Source organism: Lissotriton helveticus, chromosome 8 (assembly GCF_964261635.1).
Source record: "Lissotriton helveticus chromosome 8, aLisHel1.1, whole genome shotgun sequence".
NCBI classification, from domain to species: Eukaryota; Metazoa; Chordata; class Amphibia; order Caudata; family Salamandridae; genus Lissotriton; species Lissotriton helveticus.
In genome coordinates this window covers 1,244,339,628-1,244,365,550 of record NC_136069.1, presented here as the reverse complement: position 1 = coordinate 1,244,365,550, position 25,923 = coordinate 1,244,339,628, and positions in this window count along the sequence as shown.

Here is a 25,923-nt window from a genome sequence, read left to right as displayed (position 1 = left end):
TGTACCACCCCCCAATGTTGCAAAGTGTCAGAATCCCTCAATTTCGATTGGTCCTAAGGTAGGGTTTGGGTAACACACCAATCACAATACACGATTTGAAGCCTTCATTAACATATTTGGGTACCGCCTAACGGGTTTGGGGTTCCCATGAGCTAACAGTAGCGCAACATTACAATGTATCATATAAGGAGCCACATTCGCTGTTCTCGCAGGGCAGAGGTGACTTTCTCAGGAGCATCTCGCCCATCACTGCCAGCTGGCTATGTTCCATCAGCCAAGGTCCCTCGTGCTGCCGAATGTCGCACAGGCGCAGAAGGGACCTCCAATATGGCTCTCCTCTCACTCAGACCCCCATTTCCCGCGGTACATGAAAAGTAAGCGAAAACAAATTAATACATAATAATGTCATTATGAAAACACATCACAGGGTTTGTACTTTTAACTCATCATCAAGAAATAAACTTATGCAATTAAATGTTAGCTACATTTAGACGAGACACAAGAGCAGTGGCACGAGCAGTACCACATGATAAGCACAGCTATGAATTACGCATGCGCATAACTTTCCCTCCACTTCTGCAGACGCGTCAGGACACGTGAGTGTGGCTGACGCATGCGCAGTAACTAAAATACAAGCGACGGCCATTTTAAAAGGACATGGATTAATTTCATTAGAAATACACATAGGCAAGCGTCTTAAACTTTACTCAAACTTAATATAAACGTTAGTAAAACATACACGGGTTACCTTATTACACATAAATGAGGTTCTTGATTTCGGCAAGCCGCAAAATATGCGAAGCTTTGCTTCATCATGACCACCATATAACATTGAGTTTTTATTCGGGAATCAGAAAAATACTCATTCCATTAACATCCAAGTGGTGTGTGATGCCAAAAATGTAATCCCATGTAGCGAAAAATGACTAAACTAAGAGTTATTTTAATTGTTATACTCATTTCAATGATTACGTCTTTCCTCTGAACACGAGCGATCGACACATACGCAGATGGCTGTAATAAGCATTCTCGGCTGTATTTTGAACCCCTGCATCACCACAGAGCACCCAATATATAAAAATACAACTAAACTAAGATTAAGTCTATTCTTTCTAAAATGAAGATGTTGTTGCACTGCATGCGAGTATGGTTTACATCCACGCACGCACCAGTGAATAGCGCTGTAAGCTGCTTTGAGAATGAAAAGGGCCCACATATCGATAATATGGATTAATCCTCATTTAACACAATATTAGATTTCACTTGGAGCACTGCATGAAAAAATTGACAGCCGCGATTGCAGAGGTAGGTAGCAAACCTGGCTATTGTTTTTAGGATTCCGCCAGAAACACACAAAATGGCAGTGAAAAGCGATGTATTAACATGTCCATTATCATAATGACAAAACTATATGTCTGTGTAATGTCTTTGTTAATGTCCTGTGTGTCGAGAACAATCATGTGTTCTGTTTCATGTGTACATCAACATCGTCATTTGAGAATGTGTACCATACGGTATGATACTTAATGTATCTGACATATATGTGGGAAATAGCCATGGAGAGGAGCCAGAGAGAGAAAAAATACCTGCCTCCACACAAAATCTACCTACATGACAATAATGTGATTTTCTCATAATTCTAATTTTAAAGGATGAATCGCAAGAGGTGATTATCTCCACAACTACTTTCGTTTTCACAAGCCATAGTGCGCATGCATATTTTGTTTTTGGTCAGGACAAAAGCCACACTGATCCTTAGAAGGATGAAAATAGATGGCTGAAACATGTTGACCACAATTAGGATAAGTGGGATCAACTAATATCCCACATCAATCCACCATTGTTTTTAAGATTGACCGAGACCTCCTGCTTAAAAAAATTCACGAATTGTGATAGGAGATCTCGAGACAGTTTTAACATCACTCTTCACTAACACACATACAGTCACAGATCACAAAAAAAAACCAGCTCCGCTATAATCAGTTGTTGTAGCACACCCTGGAAGCATTCAGCGACCAGTGTGGGAACCCAATGATGAAGCATGTCACCAACTAAGTAGATGAGTTAGGGTTCTTTTAAAACATCCTGTGGGTTCCAAGGCACCTCAGCCTTGAAGAATATGAGAAACTGGTCTTTGGAACAGTAGTAAAATAGGTAGCAAACTCGTTCTTATTTGATTATGGTGCCAAAAGTGTCCGATTTCCAGGAGCACCCACAACTCTTTTATATTCCGACATAGTGGAATTCACCAAAGGCTACAAAGAGAGATTTTGATTATGGATATTTATTTGGTAACTACACATAGAAATGTATAACATAGACCTTAAATGTCACTTTAAACCTGTAGCTGAATATACGTTGCCTGTTTGAGTGTGATAGTGCATATGCCTTACAGCCATGGATATTGACATATTTCTGTCCCCCACTACTCCCAATGAACATTGTTATATTGCGGCACACCTTAGAACCCGAGTCGTCAATGAACGTATCTTTGGACTACTAAAAAGTCACTTGAGATGTCTGTATAAGAGTGGTGGTACCCTACAATATTCTTGTGAGACAAGTTGCAAAATTGTATGAGCATGAGCTATTCTGCACAATATTGCAACAAAAAAGGATTAAGTGTAACAGTGTCAGAATCTGACTTTGATGAGGAAGAAGAACTAATCCCACCACCTCCTACACATGAAAAAACTTGAGCTGCAGAAGAGTGACTGAGACGTGCAAATATTACCAACCATTATTTTTCATATAATTATGTAAAACCATTCAATATTACATAAAGAATTTGAAATACAGATTCTAGGTTGTATAACTTAATATACCTTTATTGTCAGGTGAGATAATGTATAAATAGAAAGATGTTTTTCTTTTCAGGCGGTTGTTGTGACAAAACTAAATAATGTACAATTGTTTTGCAATGTAAGAATATTAGAATTCTTGTTTGTGAAGGCTTGCGTTTGCTACAAGCAGGTGTCTTTTATCTGACAATTTCACCAGCACTGCTGCAACTCCTGCTTCGATTTAGCTTTAAACTGCCTGTAGCTGACATGCTAGAATGGTCCTCACTTTCTCCCACCCCAACCCGTGTGGCACTTGCAATGTTTGTTGTTTGCATTGTTTCAGCAGCACTGATGGCCTGTAAATGCACTACTACCTTTTGTATATACTATGTTGTAAACTGTAGATTTTTAAATTCACTACATTTCAATGGTTTAACATTATGCTTATTTGTCTGACTCACACTTATCATATACAATGTTTTGTATTACAGTTCAATATTTCACTTAGCCTGTGAGGTTCTTGGAAGGTCTGAGGTGTCTATTGCACCATATCCACTGTTGTCGTCTGGCTCCAGTGTGCTTTTCACTAGTTCTTCAATGACGGTTGTTGGGTGGGAGGCTGGAGCCTCGCCCTGTTCCTCTTTCATCACATTGATGGTTTGCCACGTTTCGTGAGATCGTACCATCTCTTGCATATCTCCTCTTTGGATCTCTAGGTCACTCCTATAGCATTGATCTTTTCCTACATTCCCTTTCAGATCTTCTTCTTCTGCAATTCAGGCACTGTCAGGGATGGCTTCCAAAAATGTTGGTCATGTGTCACCTCGTCTCTTGGTGTGAATGATGCAACAGAAAAGTATGAGTAGGATTAATATCGATTTGTTCGATTTTAACTGGGCAAATAGTCTTGAATTTAGTCCATTTACCTTCTTTCCATATGTATTTCCGTATCTGACTTATAGTTCAGTTGAACTTTAGTGATTGGCTAGGTTTCTATGTGCAGTCTTTCTGGGGTTTCTTCTTTCTCTTCTAGGAGGTTTGTGAGTCTCCAGATTGGGGCCCTTAGAAAGATGGAGGTAAGTTCCATTCTACTCAAATATTTCTCCTTTGTCTTTTTCTTATCATTTATTCTTCTCTTCGCCCTTCCTTTATTCTGCTTCTACCCTTCTGTTCCTTGACCTTTAACACTTTCGGAGAAAAGGAAACAAAAATACATTTTGGGGTTTATAGAGGTTCCCCTGTACCTTTTAGCTTTGTCATTGCTTGTTATGTTTTATCATTTGTTTTGCAAAACGTCCTAGTTAGGCAAGCCCCTGGGCTCTCATCCATGAAAAACAAAATTAGCTGAAAGTAAAACTATTTTTGTTCTCAAAAAGCACGCATTGATCCATAGCCTATGCAGTATTCAGTAGTGTGTGAAAGTAAAATGTGAATGACACTATAACAGACCAATTGATAAAGAGGGACGACTGACAGCCCCAATACATATATCATACATATAATTTTAGTAAAATCAAAAGGTCTGGGCTAACGTTAGACCTAAAAATTTGACCAGCCCAGCATCTCTTGCTGCTTTATAGGGGGGCATAGAAGGGCTATCAAAAATAAAAAAATCCGGTGGCACAGCGCTGGCAGCGTCTTCACTGCTGAACAGGGTTGGAGGATTTGCCGGAGTGGTAGCCTGGGGATCAGGTGAGGGCATAAGGGAGGGTGAGTAGACTAGTGACCACTCAGAAATGTAAAAAGTTGATGGCCTGCCACTGACTTGTGCATCTTTCTGCTGCACGACTACCATTGGAGGGTTAGCACAAAATGAACAAGTCCTTGGCGGGCGAAGTTTGATTCTACCACTAATAAAGGAGGTGCTATGGCACCATGGTTCCTTGTTCACTCGAGGGCACCTGATGCTCTAAGTCACAACTTGCTGGCATCCTTTGTGCTGCAGGGATGATAGGGTGATTGGGGTAATACAAAAATTAACACGTAAATCCAGCCAAGCTGCACTGGTAGGAAGCCTTGTCATTTACTAATGGGCGTTAAAGCTTGGAGAATCAAGGTAGAGAGCCAGGGACAGAAGCCACATGAGGGTAGGGTTTGTTTTTTGCTAGAAGGTCCTGGATGTCATCACGCTGAGCCAGAACCACTTATCTGCCTCCAGCCAGGCTTGAACTTTCAGCGGATTGTCCTCCTCTTTCTTTATGTCCTACACACATTCTATACAAAAAGCATTCCTCTTTGGCTACTTTTCCCCACAAAAAGGCAATGTCAGCCCTTAATGTGATTAAGAGCATTTGTGAAGGTCTGTGTTTACATGTGTTTGCACAGAAAACTCAGACCTAATGGCTTTGCCAACTCTTGTTAAAGAATTAAGCTAGTGTTTCAGTAGGGTTCATGTGATCTGGGCAAGCATGAGCATGCGAAGAGAGAGTCTGAGCATGAACGGCATACCAGCCACGCTTCTACGCATGTGCACCAGTGATGAAGATGGCATCTTCGGTTTTCAGCTGCCCATTAACCTGTCTTGTGGCTCCTCTGGTCTCCTCAATCATCTGATCATAACAGGGCATTGGATGGACACTGTCCTTGCCACAAGCTCACATTTGTCGGGGCTGAGTATCACTGCTGTGGTAGCCTCCCTGTCGGTTCCCACTATATTTGCCACCGTGTACCTAACACTGACCAAGGTACAAAGACACAGCTTTGTAGGTGGAAGCCTTAGCAATAATGTGGCATTTAGATGCTAACAAGGCCTTCACCTACTAGTGCATTTGTCTCAGGCTGCTTGTTAGCTAAATGTTTTATGCAAATATTGAAGAATAACGACGAAGGTGGAGAACCTAGGAGCAGTGAAGCAAAAGATATGCTTTGATGATGAAGTGTTGGCATCAATTCTGTCCTGGCTGAGACCAAGCCAATGCACAGGAATTACATCACTACAAAGCTACAGCAGGATTACATGAGCACCCATATTTCACAGTGCACAAGAGCCAGGATTTTTGGTTTACCACAATTAATTGGATAGCAAGTCATACATAATATTGGTCAAAATGTATGTAATCCCCCCAAGCAATCTGATACTTGACAGAAGCTCGTGTAGGCTTTTGCTCTCTTCTACAAAGCATCTATGTGGTCTAAGGCCTGACTGCTGGAAGCACACAGAAGAGCTCTGAAGATCTCCGGCCTCCTACCATGGACTCCACTGCGTCCGAAAACTTCTCAACAGTACACTAAGACTGCTTTTAATACAGTGTGGCCCATCTCGGCCTTTACCAAGCTAGGCCCCACCTTGAACTCTTACTTCATAAAATATGTCTAAGAAGAGTGCCTGTTGCTTAAGTTGCAGTAAAAAAGGCAGACGTCTCCAAGTCTCCTGCAATGTCACTGAAGCTGACAAATCTGGGGTCCTCCTTTCTACAATGTGGATTTTATTTCTTCGTTAAACCACTTTTTGCGCTACCTGCGCACTCAAGTGCTCACATTTCAAGATTATCTGTAAATGTCTTTTCCACAGTGGCATATGCTCACTTTGTGTCTGTGTGAACTCTATTATCTTTTAGGCAGTCCAATTAAACATGTTGTAATTTCCCCATCCATTTCACCTATTTCTTGTGCCCTAATCTCCCCTTCCTCCACAAGTCTTGTTAAAGAGATATTGTTAACATTTCCACTTTGTAATATTGCACAGGTACCTTAGGATTAAGAGTCGTAAGGTTTACATTTTTGAGTGTACCTCATTGACTATCATGCTTATAGAAATAATCACAAGCAGTCCCACATGGATTAGATGTCTTGAAAGTAGAATTTTGATGAGTCTTATTTATTGACACAATCTCTACATTTCTTGATAACGGTCTAGCCAACATGTGTTTCATTATATTAAATAAACAATGACTTCATTAGGGCACTTCAAACAGTTCTTCAAAGTTGTAATGATTAAACTTCTGTCTTGCAGTATCCAGGAAGCAGTCCGCAATAGAAACAAATGAAAAGTATGTGTGAGCGATACTGGAGTCACATCTGCTTAAAAGCAAAAACTGTTACTATTGTGGGCCTGCACAATCTGGTGTCAAGAACACGGTAATCATTGTTTGTAACAAATGTAACAAATGCAGATTTGCACATGTAGGGAGTGTAGATCCTTAATTTTCAAGCACACCTCCATGTGTGGTTGGATTGGGGTATCCTGACTTGCTTCCTTGATACTGTAAGGTAGTCCATGAGATGTTTACTCATCACAACCTTATAGGACTGTTTAAATAGTAATAACCCCCATTAAGTCATTGTTTACTTGAACATGACGAAGCATGTGTTGTCTAAACCGTGATCAATAAATACGGAGATTGCTTCAATAAAAGAAGACTCATCAATGTTATACTCTGAAGACACCTGGGGCCCGATGTAGGTAATCCCAGATTACCGATTCTTAAATACCGAATCATACCGATGTAGGTAATATTACCGAATTAATTACCGAATCGGTATGATTCGGTAATTGCCATTCATTTCTATGGGCCTGTAGGCCCATAGGAATGAATATCAATTACCGATTCGGTAAATACCGATTCGGTAATTGGGGGAAACATAGAAGGGTGGCAGGGTGTCACTTTGACACCCTGTTGCACCCCTCAATTGTGCATGGGTGAACATGTTGCAGACATACTGCAACATGGCACTGTTTTAAAAGCAAAATAAATGCTTTTGAAAGGGTTTTCATTATTTCTAGTTGGTGGTAAATAACGACTTCTTAAACCCCTGTAGCACTGATTTAAGTGATTTAAGTGCTACCTACATGTCAAAATACAGATTCGGTAATTTTACAGAGTCGGTATTTTACCGATTCGGTAAAATTACCGAATCTGTATTTTAACATGCCCCTACATCCCAAAATCAAAATACCGGTAGGTAACGGCCGAAATCGTCCTTTACCGACCAGTATTTGCCTTCCTACATCTGGGCCCCGGTGTAGGTAAATCCAATTTACCGACTCATAAATACCGAATTTTACCGATTCGGTATTTATGAATCGGTAAATTGGAAGGAGGCAGATGTAGGTAATTTTAAAATCACAATTACCAAATCTGTAACATTCGGTATTTACCGATTCGGTAAATACCGAATCGGTATTTCCCATTGATTCCTATAGGCTTTGAAGCCCATAGGAATCAATGGGAAATACCGATTCGGTATTTACCGAATTGGTAAATACCGAATCCTGGCAGGGGGAACGAGGTGTCACTTTGACACCCTGTAGCACCCCAATTGCAGGCTTGTGTGCCTGGTGGCACACATACATGCCCTAAGGGCATGTCTGTGTGTCACATGGCATAGGTGTACTGGCACATATGTGCATGTACACAGGAAATCGGTATTTTACCACCCAATAGGATTGGGTGGTAAATACCAACTCCTAAAGGGCCTGTGGCACTCTTTGAAGTGCCACCTACATCTTGATTTACAGAATCGGTAAATTTACCAATTCAGTATTTTACCGATTCTGTATATTTACCGAATCGGTAAATATACCGATTCTGTAAATGAGATGCCCCCTACATGCCAAATCCTAAATACCGGTCGGTAACGGCCGATTTCTGGGCCCTGGCCCTTATTCTTTTAGGGAGTGCTTGCATTTCTTAATGTACGTTTTGGGACTTTTTTGATCCATTTGGGAAGCATTGGATTGGCTGTTTCCCCTCCATTTGCTGAGCACCAACTTTGGAAACGCATAGTACTTACGGTTTTAAAGTTATAAGTGGTTGGGATTGAGAGTGCTCTGGCATTAACCATGGCCAACGAATTATTAGTCGTACAAGTGTGGTGCCTCTCCTAATGCCTTGAGTTATACCATCGCCACTTCAGGGGGCATCCAGAGACTGACTAGATTTATGTCTCTAGTTATTGATGGGGTTCACTGTGGCCGATAATTCATGTATGCACCTAGTTCATATCAACATGCTCAGTTCCAGAAGATATTAACCCAATAAAGTAACTGATATGCTGATGCTACTTATCACTCATGCATGTATCTGCTAAGTACCATGCTTTAGCACTGCTCCAAGATTGCTCCAAGATGTTTGGAGCACACGTCTCTGACACTCTGACACTCATGCAAGACATGGATATTCTACTCACATAGATCACACAAAAAAATCCAAACCATGCATAATAAACACAGTGAATACTTACTCAGGTGTTAGGAAAGCGCTTCATTCAAAACAAAGGACACGGAAAGGACTATACAAATACCAACGTAATAAAACCAGAGCTCTCAATTATTCACAATTCTTAGGTGTGAGAACTAATTTTCATATTGATTATGTCACAGGAACATGTCACACAACCTTCATCCCTCCTTTTTTGGCCTGCCGCAGAGGTTCCCCTTCTAACAGACCCAATTTAGGAGGGAGACGTATGATTTTTTAAAGCCAAAACAACTTTATATTCACAGTTTCCTGGCTAAAATTGCCTCCGCTTCAATGTAAGTCAATGGTGAAAATACACTACCATTATTTGTTTTCTTCAAAATCTCCTCTTTTTAATTTCGAAATGTTGCCATGTATGCTGTCATCACAGGCCTGCCCAGCCGGGTGTTTTGCAAGATTGCATTGCTGGAAACTTTGCTGCAGCACAGAGGCCATAGTAGACCACACTCACACACCCTAGGGTGCAGGCTGCATCATTTTGCTGTCCTATGTCGTTACACAGGGGCAGACTGCTGTGGGCAACAAAGGCTGATGGGACCCCAACCCTGCATGCTGGCACTGGCCTGAGTTCTTACCCCTAAGCCGACCCCGGTCTCTGAATTAACTAATGGCTTTGGGCAGGCACTGGCACTAGGAATTTCTCTGTTAATTTTCTCCTGTTGTTCCAGGCTGCTTACAAGCTCTTCCCCATGATTATAACTAGAACAAAAGTTATTGTGGGAGTTTTACTTCTGCCATTACTGTTTGGTTGTTTATGTCCAGTTTTTTTGTCCCCAATATTTGTTTTAATAATGGAAATGATAAAGAAGCTCAAGCTTTTAAGGCTGACTTACAGTCCTTCATTAAGGACTCAGTGCAGAAGGCTGTATCTGTTTCTATGTTGGACATTTCTAAGAATTTGGAAGCCTCTATGGCAAAAATGTTGTCTGGTAACATGGATGCGCCCTCAAAAAAGGACTAGAAATGTGCTAATCCACAAGCTGTTTTTTCTAAAGGTGTTTCTAGTAAAACCGCTCCTCCCACCCGAGAGGTTTATAATTCGGGGCCACTTCCCTCATCCCCTCTCAACATTACTAATGTTAAGGACACCAATAATGAAGGTGATGATGTATTTGGAAATGTGATGAAGCTTGATAGTAGTGCATATTTGTATTCTTATGGGCCTCCTGAGGAAAGGTGCAAAATGTCTCTTTCTTCCAGTGGGGATTTTTCTATCTCGGTTTCTTCATAATTAGTAGACCATTTTGGGGAACCTATATTTGATCCACTCTAATTCATCATCCAAACTCTAATGGTTCCCTTCAGATCATGTTTCCTATTATGGGATCTTTTATTTGAGACATCCTTTGGATAAAGTTACCAGAAACAAATTACTCTCCGAGTGCTCCCGCCCTTGCCTCCCTTATAATGTCACTGCTACTCTCCTCATTGATCCTAATATGCTGTTATTTTTCACAAAATTTGGTAAAGACCCAAAAAAGGAGTGGATGGCGCATGGTCTAACTATCAGGACAGAGGTTTAGATTTGGTTGGTCCCTTAACAAGGATTTTTTGACCTGGCTGAACAAGCCAAAACAGAGGGTTGCAAGCGGACCCGGATGATTTATCCCTCTGGGCCTAAACGGCTATTTCTGTTTTAGGGCATGCAAATTCAGCCATCTCACAAGAGGGACGCAAGAGCCTTCTATTGAAGGTAGACCCTAAGCTTAGAAGTCTTTCTACAAAAGAAGAGAGCACTCAGGCCAATAGTCTTTAATTTGGGGATTCTTTCATCAAGGAAATGAGTAAATAAGTTTCCACTTTTGCCACCATTGATAAAGCTCAGTATTTTTTAATCCTGTGTTTTTGGCAGGGCAGGCAAAGGTTGGGGTCACTTTACCAGCCGTTATACCTCAAGAGGAAGTTTGCTCAACAGAGGCTCTTTCAACCAAGGATCCAAGGATCACAACAAAAGTATTATCAGTCCTACATACCTAATTTCTACCCCGCCATCACAGAGCCTTTCAAAACAACGGGTACAGAAATAAAAACGATATGTTCACAGGTAAGCGTTTCCATTTCTGGCCCTTTTCCCTTAGGTACTTTATGTTTAAACATTTGGTCCTCAATCATAACAGATCCCTGGGTTATTCAAGCAGTTCAAGGCTGTTGTATAGAACTTTACCAATTTCTGGTGCAAATCCAGCTACCTGTCCCTTTCTTTTCTCTCAGCAACAATCCATTCTAGTTCACCAAGAGGTTATTTCTCTTCTCGTGCAACAGGGAATAAAACCTACCCCTTTCAACCTGTCAGGTTTCCTTAGTACTATTTTCCTGGTTCATAAGAAAAACAAAACGTTTCATGCAGTTATCAATTTAAAAGTCTTCAGCAACTTCGTAGTCTATCACCACTTCAAAATAGAATCTATTGTTCATCTCAGGGTTATTCGTCTACAAGACGACTGGCTCATAAGATTGGACCTTCAAGATGCCTACCTCACAGTGCCAATTCATCCTCATTACATGAAGTTTCTTCAATTTCAATGGGGAAATTCTTATTTTTGCTTCAAGACTCTTCCCTTTGACCTTGCCTCCACCCCTTGGTGTTTCATAAAAATTCTACAACATGTAATAGCTTTCCTTCATGCTCAGAGTATCAGGCTCAATGTCTATCTTGATGATTTTCTAATCATGACACAAGACAAGGATTGTCTCAGTTCTCATCTGGATCTTTGTCGGTCTCTTCTGCAAGACCAAGGTTTTCTAATCAATATTCAAAAGTCCTCTCCAATTCCTTCAAGACGCCTGGAGTTACTAGGTTTTCTAATAGATACTCCTCAGGATATCTTCCAGTTAACGTGTCAGAAAGTGGCCCTCATCAAGAAAGAAATTTGTCACACCCTCACTCTTCAGCATATTCCTCTCAGGTTGCTAGCACGCCTGGTAGGTCTTTTGGCCTCTACCATTCAGGCCATTTTCCAGCCCCCCTTCTTTACTGTGCATTACAATTGTTAAAGATTCGCAATCTTGGCACAGGATTATCTTACTCGGTACAAATCACTCTCAATTCAGATTGCAAAGACAAACATCAGTTAGAGACTGGAACGGGAGAATGAGTTTCTTTAGCGACCCAGATCTTGTATTAGAATCCGATGCAAGTCGGACAGGTTGGGGCACAAGATGTGGTCAGTTCTTGACTGGAGGCACATGCTCCGCTCAGGAGTCAAACTTGCACATAAACTGTTTTGAGCCCCGCTACCTATGTTGTAAAGTGCTCCAATACCTTCGGGTCTGGCTAGCGCTATATAAAACTCATAAATAAACCACTTAGAGGGTACAAAATCCAAACCTTTAGCAGATTTGGCCAAAAGTCTCCAATGAAACCTCTCAGTCAAATCAGAATATCCAGAATATCTTCCAGGCAATTTAAACCTAGTGGCAGATTGGTGTTCCAGACATCTTCAAGATTCCAGCAATTAGCTGCTTCATCCTTCCTTGTTCAGTAGGATTACTTCCATCTTTGGCAACATATCAATAGATTTTTTTGCCTCTTACCTCTACTCTCACCTTCCCTCATTTTACAGTGGGAGACCAGATCCCTTAGCTCTTACCAAAGATACCTTTCTCCAATCTTGGCCTCAGACTCTTTTCTACACCTTTACCCCTGTTGTAATGATCTCCAGAGTTCTAGCTCAGGCTCGCAGACAGCTGTTGTCCTTGTTTCTAATTACCCCTTTTGAAAGTGGTTTCCAGCTCTTCTGGAACTCCTTTGGATTACCCAGTTCCAATTCCCTTCTTTCTTGATCTGCTTCTTAATCCTCAGGGTGGTTTATATCACAAAGCTCCATATCCCTGGTTGCTTGGAGGATTTCGAGGCTTCCTGGAGAACCCAATGAATTTTGAAACCAGTTGTCCACATTATCCAGCAATACTGGGTGCCAGGAATGGCAAAACTTTACAAATCTGCCTGGCTAACCTGGTGTTCCTGGTGTATGTACAGAAATTCAGATCCACTTTCAGTAGATGTAACTCTTGTCAATTTCCTGGCATCTTTGGTGCCTCAAGGTAAGGCTTTACCATACCTTTAACACCTATCATTCAGCTATTTCAGCAGGACTTCTCTAAGTGATGGATGACCCATTGGAGAGCACCCCATGAGCTGTCGACTTTTGAAGGGAGTAAGATTTTCTAAGCCTCCTGTTTCTAAATGTAATACCGTGTGGGATATTCCTGGAAAGATAATATGTCTCTTTCCCTTTAATATTTAACAGCTTAGTTAACTATTTTTTAATGTTTAGTTTCTTTGAAATGCATTTAGGATGTAAGAGCACTTGATGTTTCTTCTTTTTAGTATTACCCCTTGAGATTTTTCTTTCAAGTCCACAGATGCACAAAAACCAAGTTGACATCAATTCAATATTGTTTTTTTCCCTTCTCAGCCTAAGTTATGTGTTTGAAGTTGTTTGAAATCTTACGTTTCAAGAACTGCAGACTTGAGATCATCAGCTGATAACCAATTACTAATTTCTTTCCAAAAACCACACAAACCTATTTCATCTACCACCTTTCCCGGCTGGGTCAAATGGATCATCTCCTTAGCCAGAATCAATACTGATTTTTTTGGAGCTAATTTTGACCGAGGTGGTATGGCATCCTAAGCCTTCTGGCCAGGTGTGGGTTTACACAAAATTCTCAAATCTGCAGATTGGTCAACTGTAAATACTTTTAGAAGGTTTTATTTTAAGCCTATTTCTCGTTTGTCTGATTCTGTAGTTGCAATGCTTTGAACAAGCATAATATGAGCCTCCAGTTTGTAATAAAATTTATATTTTCCGAGCCTTGGTATAAAAAGGCTAGATTTTATTAAATTATATTAGAAAACAGTGGTTTTCTAGGTTTTTCAGTCTCTGTAATAAGCATAGACCTGCTTGCTTCTCAAAGTAGAAAAACGAGATTATAGCTTTTTATATGATACCAAGGCGTACAGTAAAAACAGGTTATTTTTTTGCAACTGATTAATTAATTGCATTGTTGCAGTCTTAATACACATTTATTTTAATAGAAAATATCTGGTGCTCATGCATGTGGTGAAAAACAGTGCAGTGAAAAATAAAAGATATAAAAACAAAGTGCATCACAATTAAAAAGACATGGGACTCCTTTTCGTTATTTTTACACAATGTACTGAGTCTATATGAGTCTGTTGTTGACAGCGTTTTGACCTTGTTTAATGTACGGTCGTCATCAGGATGAGAGCAAGAGCGATTGCTATCTAAGAATTAAAGAGAAGTAAAAGTGAGAAATTGTATAGGAATCTTGTCTATAAATATGAGTTAGGAATGTTAACAGCACTTGCCTGATATCAAGCAAGGCATTTCTGTGGGGTTAATAGGAACGCGAGTATGGTGGCAATGGATGTCCTAGATATAATCAGTCATTTTCAACCCTTCTCTTGTAGACTGAGCTCCCACCCCTAGCACAATATCAGGCCCTCTCTCTTCACAAATCTTTTGATTGGGATAACTGCGTGCCCAAAAAAATCAATTGAGAAGCAGTTCCAGGGCACAACTACCGAATTCATCTTGGCGAACTAAACGCCCTACTATCGACCCACCCTTCGGGTCAGTAATTTATTTATTTTTTATTTTTTATTTTTTTGGTTAAAAACTTTTATTGAGCAATCACGTAAAATTACATAGATGGGCCCACAACCACACGGGCCGGCCGCTAAGTCGCATAGTACGACACATGAAATAAACAATCATTTCCTAGGTCAGGCCAAATCGTAGAACGAAATTGCTACAGACATAGAACAGGATACAACAATTTTCTATATAAAACATGAAAATACTCAACACAAACATAAGGCGAGTGCAATAATCAAGTCAGCCCAAATAGCAGAGGGGGAGGTCACGAAACAGGAGAACAAAAATACAGCAATGAGAGCCGGGAAGGCCGTGGGGGGGGGGAAGCAGGGAGGACAGGAAAATCCTAGAACAGAGCGAAAAATTTCGGGAACGTCAGCCTAAGGAGACAGGGTAACATCGGAGGTGGCAACCAAGGGAGGGGTACAAATTTCTCCACGGTACGCATTCCATTGACCCCAAATTTTCGTCCACGCCCCCGGCCTGCCCCTAGCCATGTAGACTGTTTTCTCACGGAACATGGACCAGTCCATGTTGTCCTCCCACACTGAAACATCAGGAGGTCGGGATGCGCCCCAGAGTTGCGCAATGTCACGCTTCGCGACCATGTAACCCAGGGTCGCCCATCTAGTCTGGGCCACAGAGTAATCGGAGGGTTCCCACACATTCAGCAGACATCGACGGGCCTCAGGCCGCAGGTCAACACCAGTCACCTCAGTCATCAACGCAAGCACATCCACCCAATAAGCTGCCACCACAGGACACTCCCAAAGTATGTGCATAAAGGTAGCGCTCATCCCACAGCCACGCTTACACAAGCCATCCGGGGAAAAACCCATCACGACCAGACGCGGACCAGTCACATACACCCGGTGGAGAATCTTAAGTTGCACCAAACGAAGACGGGCGGGAATGGCGACCTCCTTCGGGGAGGAGAGTGCCGACTGCCAGTCCTCGTCATCTAGTTCCAAGCCATCACCTACCCACATTTCTCGGAGTCGGACCAACAAATCAGCGCGATTATGAATCAGCTTCTTATAGATGAGAGAGATGGTGCTGTCGGGCAAGTGTCCATCTAGTATACGATCTTCAAGGGGGGAAGACTCGGGCAGGGCCAAATCAGGAGTCAGAACCGAGGCCAAGGCATGTCGGACTTGCAGATACCGGAAAAACTCTCTATCACTCAAGTCGTATTCCGCCTTAAGGGACTGGAATGATTTCACGCGACCATTCACACAAACGTCACCCACTTTACAAATCCCGATCACATCCCAGCGGTCAAAGCCCTTAGAAGACCAGAGACATCCCAAACGTTCAGAAGCATAAAGCGGAGTCGCCAGCGTCAGCCGATTCTCCCATCCCAAACTCACATTCGCTGCGCGCCACACGTTGACCGCTGCCCTGGTCGGGCCCACAAGATGGCGCCCGGCCGATCTGGAGTATAGCGCTCTATTAAAGTCCCCTCCCGGCAACTGGAGCTTATCCATCTCAAACGCCGGATCACGACCTGGCGAGTACATCGCATGGTTAATGGCCGATAGCTGGGCTGCCCAGTAGTACCTCTTGATGTCGGGGAGTGCCATGCCCCCGTCGTACCAAGGGATAGTAAGTTGCGCAAGGGCTATACGTGGACGCCCATCCCAAATCAATTGTCTCTGCAGACTCTCGATTTCTCTGAAATAAGTAGCAGGAACATCGTCGAAAGAATTCTGAAGGGCGTAGAGGAACCGCGGCAAAGACATCATTTTAAGGAGAGCAGCCCTACCCAGAGGAGACAGGGGCAGCTTACGCCAACGGGCCACATCCAGTCGCAATCTAAGAAGCGGGGGGAGGAGATTACGCTCAAACCGGAGGGAGGAATCCCGGGTAATAAAAATCCCTAAATACTTGAAGCCAGACTGGACCACCTGGATAGGGAATCTGGCCGGCAAAGAGGGCAAAACACCAGAGAGAACATACACACAGGACTTAGCCCAATTAATAACAAGGCCCGAGTTAGCACCGAACGAAGTAAGAACATCAAATAAGACGTTCAAAGATTTACGCGGGGATGTCAAATAAAGAAGAATGTCGTCCGCGTAAAGAGAGACGCGGTCTTCAAAGTCCGGTGACCAGCGGATCCCTTTGAGGGAGGGTTCCCATCGAAGCCACGCAGCTAACGGTTCCAAGGCCAGCGCAAAAAGCAATGGAGACAGGGGGCAACCCTGACGGGTCCCTCTACCAAGGCTAAAGGGGACAGAAACTCTACCATTCACCACCACTTGCGCTAAGGGTTCCACATACAACAACTTCACCCATCCAATAAATTCAGGTCCAAAACCAAATTTTTCGAGAGCTGCCCAAAGATAGGGCCACTCAACCGTGTCAAAAGCCATCGAGGCGTCTAACGAGGCCAAAATGGCCGGCTCCGTCAGAAGCCCCGCCCTCGCAACAGCGCCGTGAAGACGACGTAGGTTAAGAGCCGTGTTGCGATGCGGGATAAATCCGGACTGATCCGGATGAACCAAGTCGCTAATGACCGTCAGCAGGCGGGTTGCCAGGAGCTTAGCCAGGACCTTAGGCTCAACATTTAACAGGGAAATGGGCCTATAAGACGAACAGAGGTCCCGCGGTTTCCCGTCCTTGGGAATAACGACTATCGTGGCAAGACGCTGGTCATACGGGAGAATACCCCGTTCCCGGGACTCCAAAAACATGGCACGAAGATAGGGCGCTAACTTGTCAGGGCGTAGCTTGTACAGCTCAATTGGCAACCCATTCGGGCCCAATGCCTTGCCCGAACGGAGCGAACGAATGGCAGTTGCTATTTCATCCGTAGTAAAAGGGGACTCCAACGAGACACGGTCCAGATCGGAAACACTGGGCAAAGCTATATCGCGCAACAAAAGGCGAGAGTCAGCCACATCTCGTCCAGACACAGGGGTATACACCACACGAAAATACTCAGCAAAACATTCAACGATTCCAACCGGGTCTGTCACTCCGACACCATTCGACGACTGAATCACAGGCACCACACGATTCGCTCTCTCTTTCTTATCCAACCATGCCAACAATTTACCCGCTTTGTCCCCCACATCATACAGACGACCCTGCTGTTCCCGGAACATCAGTCTAGCCGCATCCGTGACCAAGGATTTATAAGCAAATTGTTTCAGACCCAGGGCGTGGAGTTTATCAGAGGTGATCTCAGACTCTAAGTCGGCCTCCCTCTCAGCAATCTCTATCTCAAGGTCCACCACCTCCCGATTCCTAGCCTTCTTGGATTCAGCAATTAGAGAAAGGGCCTGCCAACGAATCACTGTTTTAAAGGCCTCCCACAGGGATACCGCCGAGGAAACCGACCCCTCGTTGTCCAAAAAGTAGGCCTCTAAAGACTTAGTCAAAAGGTTCCGGGTCTCAGGGGAAGCAATATACCAGGGGTTAATTGGAGCCACTCGGTCCACCGCCTCCACCCCCAACTCAAAACAAAGCCAGAGCGGAGAATGATCGGAGATGCCCCGGGGGAGGTGTCTGATCTCACGCACCGCCGGCGTCTGCGCCGCGGGCATCAGGAAATAATCCAGTCTAGACAGACTCCCGTGGGCCCCCGAATGGAAAGTGTATTGAAGCTGGGTAGGATGCAGGAGCCTCCAGCAATCCACCAAACCAAACGTATCCAAAAACCCACCTAACCACTGTTGGGCTAAAGGAGTATCCCTAGGGGGGTAGCGATCTTGCAGACCGGAGATCACAGAATTAAAATCGCCTGCAAGAAAAAGAGTACTATCAGGAAGGTCCAACAACACACGGCCCAAATCGGCAAAGGTAGAAGTCTGTAGGCCGGGGGGCACATAAACAGTAAACAAGGAGAGGGTACGACCTTCATAGCGACCCACGAGGACAGCATAACGCCCCCGATCATCAAGGATCACATCATCAATAGCTAGGGGGAGGGAAGCCCGAACAAGGATACCCACCCCCCTGGAACCCGTGGTAAACCCCGAATGTGCAGCAAGGCGATACCCCCACCTATTCATCGCACGACAAGTATTGCCCACCAAATGAGTTTCCTGCAAGAAAACAATATCGGGAGATAAACGGCGTAGACATTTTAACACCACACTCTGCTTAATGCGATCTCCCAGACCATTAACATTCCACGAAACAAGCCTCAACCCGCTACCCCCCATCCCACACAGCAACCCCGAAACCCCCCCGCAATGAGCATGACATAAAAAGGAGCAGAAGCCAGATTGATTCGCCTTGAAAACTTAACACAAAAACATCGAACATCCCAACCACCCACCCCCCAACAATCAAGAAAACACCCCCCACCCTGCACCCCTGCAAAATGCTAAATAGCCACCCCAACATGCAGTGTGCCTGTCGCCCAGGAACCCCCATTCTACAAAAAGAACCCCGGAGGAGGAAAGGCTCCGGCCCACCCGCCACCCTGAGTAAGACAAATAATGAGGAGAATACACAAACAGCAGAGGCACTGAGGCATCAAATCCCTGAAGAGTTTACTCTAGTCGAGGGCCCAGGCGTAGGCGGATTGTTCAGCTCTCCACACCACCCTCAGCAAAACCCGGGTGGGCGGCGGACTCAGTCTCAGATGATCGATCAGGCAGAGAGTCCATCCAGTCATTTACAGAATCAGGCCGATCAAAGAAGAAGGTTCGGTCGTTGTACTCAACGCGCAGCCTGGTCGGAAAAAGCATGGCGTAGCGAAGCCCCATGTCTCGGAGACGTTTCTTAACATCACGGAAGCCCATACGCTGTCTCTGGACCTGTTGAGAAAAGTCCGGATAGAAGTTCACCGTGGCGTTCTCAAAGGCCACCGGGCCCTTCACACGCGATGCTAGCAGGATAGCGTCCCGATCCCTATAATGGAAGAGTTTCGCAACAATAGGCTTCGGCGGGGCACCTGGTTTACCCTTGCCCCCCGGAACACGATGGGCACGTTCCACAGCGAAAAACTTCGTCAGACCAGACGGAGAGAGGTGGTTCTGGATCAGATCCTCAACAAGGAGATCAACAGAGTGAGGTTCTGGATTCTCCGGAACTCCGACCACTCGTACATTACAGCGACGTGCCCTGTTCTCAAAGTCCTCCAAGCGCCGGGTCATGAAGTCGTTCACCCTGCGAAGGTTGCCGACCTCCGTCTGTATCTCCGAAACGTCCTCCGTGAGACTGGATGACTTAAGATCCAGTGACTTCACCTTCTCATTGGTTTTCGACAGGTCAGCACGAATCAAGTTGACCTCGATGGCCACGGTGTCGATTTTGTGGGCCAAAGCTTCATATTGTTGGCCTATCGACTCCTTCATAGCAGAAATGGCGCCCATGATGTCCTGCAAAGAAGGCTCCGTTGACGCGTCCACAGTGAGATCAGCATTACTGGCTCCGGGCAGGGCGGCTCCGGGGGACCCCTTGGAATGGGTGTAGCGGTCCATCACGTTAGACTGGACCGGGCCCCCACGCAGGGGCGTCTTGGTCTTCCGAGTCTCTCGGTCCCCTCTGCCCGCCATATCAGAACTGCGTCACCAGGTAATTAACAGGCTGGATGGATTGGCCACAGGAAAGTAGGGCCTCGGGACCAAAGAGCCGCAGCTAGGGCACCACTAGTAGAAGAGCCAACAGATAGGAGAATAAGCTAGCCAAAGGCCCGACAGCCGTTCCGTGCCCCGACTGCAGTCCAGGCCAGGCTCCTCTGCCAGATGTCTCAGTCCGAGACTTAAGAGGGGGACCCACAGGTCGAATCCCCCTGCCGTTGTTGTTCAACTTCAAGACGGCCACTGAGCCTCACCCAGTCCCGGGCGTACCTCGAGAGTGGAGCCCGAAAGTTTGAACAGACGTAACTCCGGAACCCCGGGTCCAAATCGAATTCCAAAAAGTCCAGGGCAATCAGCCCAGTGTCCTCTATACAAATCCTCGTAAAAAGTCAGGATAAGTTCAGGATATCATGCCGGGAGTGGCGGGGGTCCGGGGAGCGCTGTGCTCACGCGGCCATCTCGGATGCCCGCCAAGCTCCTCCCCCGGGTCAGTAATTTTAAATATTAGCATACTCTCTTAAACTGAGCTGAAAGGTTGCACATATGCAACCCCAAAATAAACTACCCTTTCTCTCTAGGATTCCACCCTTGGACCAGACCTGGAAGGACCTGACAACTGCACTAAGGTTCTTCCACAAGCTGGTTAGCGCTGAGGACGAGCCCCCCTTTTTCCCCTTAATGGAGCAGAGGAAAAATGAATTTCACTTGCCCATAAGGTAATTATCCATACACTGAGTGGATGAATATAGCTTTAAAGCCCGTCATAGCAAGCTATACTGACCATTTAAGGCCCTCTCCAAGTTTTAAAGGCTCAAGGAACAGCTGTGAACAAAACAAAATTGGAATGTTGCTCTGCGGGCGTAGAAGCTGGAGCACTCCATTGTATTCAATGGAGTGCTCCACATTCCAATGTTCTAATAATTGATATGTGCCTAATTCATTTATTGCTCGTACTTATATTCATTTCTATTATATCTAGGACATCCATTGCCACCATACTCGTGTTCCTGGTAACCACACACACCGACTTGACCGACTTGCTCGATACCAGGCAAGAAATGTTAACTCATATTTTAAAGAGAGGATTTTCACTTTTACTTCTCTTTAATTCGTAGATACCGAGTGCTCTTGCTCATGTCTTGATGATGACCATACATTAAACAAGGTCAAAATGATGTCGACAACAGACTTATATAGACTCCATACATTGTGTAAAAATAACCAAAAGGAGTCATATGTCTTTTTAATTGTGATGTACTTTATTCTTATATCTTCTGTTTTTCACTGCACGTTTCTTCACCACAAGCATGAGCATTGGATCTTTTCTATATAAATAAATGTGTCTTACGACTCAAACGATGCAATGAATAAATCAGTTGCAAAAAAAGAACCTGTCTTCACTGTATGCCTTGGTATCATATAAATAGATATACTCGTGGTATTCTACTATGAGAAGAGAGTGCCTCTATGCTTATTATGGAGATTGAAAAACCCAGAGAACCACTGTTTTCTAATGTAGTATACACCTCAGGTTCTCTAAAATTATGGGGTCACCCTTGTTAAACCAGATATATAGATCTTCTGACTAATTTGCATGATTCTCAGCTTGATGCAAGATACTTTCTCTGTAAAACTAGCCAACAGCATCTCACAACAGATTGTCATAGCTTGTTCTATTCATGGTGCTTACGATACCGGATATTTGTAGCGCATGTTGGGAACTTGAGTGGGAATTGTGTGGTATTTTCTAAGAACGACAAATACTTGACAAATACTTTTAATACTTTTTAAATTGCGATTTTGCACTTGGTAAAAGCCTCCCCTACCTGCCATCACCTCCCCGGTCCGTCACGGATTTTGGGTGCCGCTTGAACGGAGGGACGCGACTCCTCCCACCACTTCCCCCTTCCTGATTAGAGGACTATTAACTTAGATGGAGAACTGGACGCGCAGTGGACGTGCGCATCGGGCGCGCCGCCAGCATGCCGAAGGCGCGCCAAAGGCAAGCCTGTCTGCGCCCGTCCACGTCCGGACGGGTCCAGGGGCCACAACCCCTGCCCCATGCGCCGCTCAGATGAAACAGTTTAGCAATGAAAAATTATGCTTGTTAGCCGGTCCGATAGCCAGAGCATGTAAACACTCTATTATACCTCCGAGTGATGATTATACCTGCCCATTTTGTAGTTTCCATCCTGTAATAGACCCTCATCCTGTTCCCACCAATTCACTGAAATTTAAAATACTGCTCCTAAGAGGTGTGGCGCCGCGGCCAGGGCGACTGACGCTGGAATCTGGGGACCACGGTTCGATCCCCGGCTCCGGCGGCAGGTTAGCCCAGCACCATGTGACTCTGGGCAATAGCTCGCTTAATCTTCCCGACGGCCCCCAGCGCCTAGAGACCCTTACGGGTGATTGTGCGCTTTACAAATGTGGACTTTACTTTACTTTTACTCCTAAACTGTAGATCACTGCCGAAACATACAGCTGAAATTTCCATTCTTCTTGAAGAGGAACTGCCGGAGGTATTGTTTCTCACTGAAACATGGCTTACTCCTAGCTCTGAACCTGACATTATTCAGGCCCTACCGAGCTGCTACTCCATCTCAAGGCTTGACCGACCTTCGGGGAAGGGTGGTGGGATAGCCGTTATTTATAAGCAGGGTCTAACGTGCCGGTTGACCGGCAGTCCAGTCCCTGACTGCTAGAATACAGTCTTCTCCATTGAGTTCTCGCCGGTTCTCACCTTTTCTGGTATGCTGATATACCGAACCCCTGGTCCCTCAGCTAATTTCTGTAATACTCTACCTGAATTAGCAGCTGATCTGGCCAGCTCACTCTCGAATTTCACCTTATTGGGTGATTTTAATCTCCACTTTGATGATCCCCTGCAGACCTCGGCCATCGAACTCACCAAGGACCTATCAGCCTTTCATCTAATTCATAAAATAACCGAACCTACCCATATAAAAGGTCATATTTTAGATCCTGTTTTTTTTAACTCAAAGGATCTATCTGGAGGAAAGCCCATCCCGATTCCCTGGTCGGACCACTTTCTTATACCCCTCATCTGGTCCCCACCATGTTTACCACCCCCCACCCACCCAACATACTTCAAGAATCGCCTTTGGTCAAAACTATCGATCAAACAATGGACCTCATTACTGGAAGAAACCCTCCCAGAGCCATTGTCGGACGTGGTTACAGCCAATGATAATTTCAATCTCTGGGTAAAGAGTTCTCTAGACTCCCTTGTCCCAATACAAAACATTAGAAACAATAAGGATGCCATGCATAAACCTTGGTACTCCACTTCCCTGCGGGGCCTAAAACAAAATTGTATCCACCATTACAAAGCCGAAATGAGAGCTGACAGGCAGATTACTACGGAAAGAAAATTCTAGCCGCCTCCAGCTCCCCTCGGGAGATCTTCAGTATAGTCAAAACTCTCTCCAACGTATCTCCCCCATTGGCTACACCTGATCCCTCAGTAGCCCAATGTGATAAGCTAGCAGAGTTTTTCGCAAATAAAATTGAAATTATTTATTCGTCCTTCCCAAGTGCTAAAACTGATTTCCCTGCCCTTTCAGTCCCTGGTATCTCGATCTCCTTGGATAAAATTCCGGCATTGGAAATGCCTGCCCTAAAAAGGCTCTTTTCTAAAGTGAAGAGCGGCTCACCCAATGATCCTGCCCCTCTAGGAAAACGAAAATTGGTAGCAGATGTGGTCCTCCCAGTGACCTTAGACCTTATTAACACCTCCCTTTCCTCGGGGACCGTTCCCCCCATGTGGAAGGAAGCAATGGTAAAGAATTTACTAAAGAAACCAAACCTAGATCCTGTAGACCTGGGAAATTATCGACCCATCTCGCTGCTCCCCGGAATCAGTAAAATCACGGAGAAATACTTTAACCTAGTTCTATCAGCTCACCTGGAGACTAACAACCTTCTCCAGCTGACCCAACCGGTTTCCGACCACAACAGGGTACGGAGACGGCCCTACTGTCAGTAGTGGAACAATCCAGAAAAATAATAGATGCTGGCGGCACTGCGGTGGTTTTGCTCCTTGACCTCAGCGCGGCCTTTGATACCGTAAATCACCAGATCCTGATTCAAAGGCTTTGCAACTTAGGTATCTCTGGAACAGCACTGAAGTGGTTAATTTCCTTCCTAGACAACAGATCCTTTCAGGTATTTAACAACCAAGCCACCTCCAAACGAACCTCTCTTCGTTGTGGAGTCCCGCAGGGATCGTCCTTAAGTCCCACCCTGTTTAATCCCTACACTAGTACCCTAGCTAAGGCCGTTCTACCTTTTGGCATCCACATAGTTACCTATGCGGACGATTCACAATTGGTGATTGGGCTCAACAAAGTGGAAAGTTCCCCTTCCTGTCTTCCCCTCTGCTTGGAGGAAATCTCAAGGTGGATGAGTGACTCCTTCTTAAAACTTAATGGGGATAAGACGGAAATTGTGATCCTAGGCAATCAGTCTACCCATGATATCGCGGAATGATGGCCCTCCTCCATGGGTCCCTTACCCAAAACCCAACTAAAGAGTCTGCGGTTTTGGTTGGATCGGGAATTAACATTTAAAACCCAGGCCCGGAAGACAGCAGCCGCCTGTTATGGGATATTAAAAACGATTTGGAAGGTTCTTCCCCTTCTCCCTTTCCAGGCCAGAAAATTAACAGTTCAGGCCCTTGCGCTCTCCAGGCTGGACTATGCCACAACCTTTATTTGGGTGCCCCTGTTGCCACCCTTCCAAACTCCAAATCACCCAAAACCGGGCGGCAACACTTTTACTGGATATTCCAAACCATCAATCTGCCAGACCAGCTCTAAAAACTCTTCACTGGTTGCCAGTCCATGAAAGAGTGAAGTTCAAAAGCTTATGCACTGTTCATAAGTTGTTGTTCAATGCTGGTCCCGCGATCCTTCAAGACATCATTCAGCCTTACGAACCCAAAAGATCCCTTCGATCCGAAAAGCAGAACCTGGCCATTATTCCTAGGATCCGTAAGGCCAGAAGTGGAGGTCGATCTTTTTCAGCCAATGCTTCCAGACTCTGGAATGCTCTTCCTTTTTCCCTACGCTCGGAACCCAACCATCTTTTATTTTGAAAAGCTTTGAAAACACTTCTTTTTCCTAACTGAGTGACCCCATTCCGCTGCCACTGTAAGCGCTGGGATGCCACCGGGTAGCCATGCGCTATATAAGTGTATCTACAATTACAATTACATACATTTATGATGTTTGTATTATTTAATTCATGGAAGTGAGCTTCACAAATTAGAAAATTAGAAAAGTCACTGGAAAAAAAGTGGTCAGTGGGTTTTGTTTTTTATTTGCCAAATCCACTGATCATGCTTGAGGCTTTGGGAAGTTAGAATTGGCTATTAACATTACTTGAAAGAAACATGTAGCCTAAACCGTTCAGCAAGGTATTCAAATAGTCAGCAAATATACCTGAAGGCTTAGCAGTACTTTTCCGACTACTTTCTTTCACGACATATATATTATGTTAGAATGATTTGTCTTGTATTTTAACATAATACTACCTTTTATATAACCACAGAAATATTAGATACAGGGAAGATGTGTTAGAAGATGTGGCATTACGGTCAGAGCTGTCGACTTTGGCGCTGAAAAAAATCCGGTTCGAGTCTCGGCATCAGCTCAACATCCTGTGATTGTGGGCAAATCACTTACGCTCCCCGTTCCTACCACAAAATGAATGTGTCCTTTTGTAACGTAAAGCTCTCCAATACATACGGAAAAAC